We start from the raw sequence: 1,210 nt of genomic DNA, 5'->3' as shown, positions 1-1,210 counted from the left end.
ATAATAATGATGATGATGATGATAATATTAATAATAATCATTATAATACAGTTGAACCTGCCTTGACGGCCATCTGTATAATACGGTCACCTGTACAAACGGCCACTTTCCATTTCCCCTCTTGTGTTTTTTTTCTATATATAGCTTAACTGTGTAAAACGGTCACCTGTCCAACGCGGCCGCGGCCACCTTATTTTATCAACCCACGGTCAAATGTACCTGCCTCAGACGGCCAGGCCAGGCGTGGTCACTCATCGCCCGACGCTTTGTCATAATTTTTAAATCGGCCTCTCACGCTGTGGACGGGCCGTCCTAATTCATTCATCTGTTGTTGTTGTTAGTCCCTCCAATGAATGTTTACCCAAGTTGACCAATGGGTAGGCCGAACAATACATTTTCAACTGCTGCTGAGGGCTGAGGGAAGCGTGTGATCCGTCATAACCTATAAGCCCCACCCACAACTCATGTACAAATCGTGTGTGAGGTGACTGGTCACTATTTTGTTTACCTAATCTGTAACAAAGTAACAGTGGGCGTTGACGTGAACTTATGACAGAAAGAAGCGTCGCTCGTTCTCCGAGTGGTGGCGACCCGTGAGTTTGTTTCACCATGGCACTTGGTCTTCGTCGTCTTACTTAAATAATATTTCATTTAGTTTACCCTTGCACAAAATCAGCCACAAAAAGAAAGTTAACAAATTTGAATTCGCCTTACAGCAGTCCTAAGTCTGATATCAGCCCAAGTTGGAACCCAGAAGGGAATGGTTTGTTTTTTTCTATTTCTTTTTCTTTGTCCCGTGTCCTGATTTTGGTGCCGATATTTGTAGGTTATGTAAAAATGTATTGGCATGGTGCAAATTGTTATGCTTTCTAGAAAAACGAAACAAGAAAAAGGGGAATTGTTTAGTCGTCATCTTCATTACTGGTGTGTATATATATATTGAACCAATGTAAAACATATTACACTTTTTTCAATCCCTAAATAACCTCAGAATCTCAGTCATTTTCCATATCAACGTAAACAATTCTATCACAAGGGGAAGTAAGCAAAAGCTATAATAATTCTCTCCCTTTCAACAAATTTATTGAATTCTGATAAACGTGGAAAAATTATATCAATAGGAGGATATGAGACCAGATTTTTTCATAGAAACTTTGAGGTTGTCAAGTATTAACAAATGGCGAATCATTTGTCGCCGACAGTCTTCAGT

Source organism: Aplysia californica, unplaced genomic scaffold (assembly GCF_000002075.1).
Source record: "Aplysia californica isolate F4 #8 unplaced genomic scaffold, AplCal3.0 scaffold00427, whole genome shotgun sequence".
Taxonomy (NCBI): domain Eukaryota; kingdom Metazoa; phylum Mollusca; class Gastropoda; order Aplysiida; family Aplysiidae; genus Aplysia; species Aplysia californica.
The sequence above is the reverse complement of the archived record's forward strand: the minus strand, read 5'-3'. Positions refer to the sequence as shown.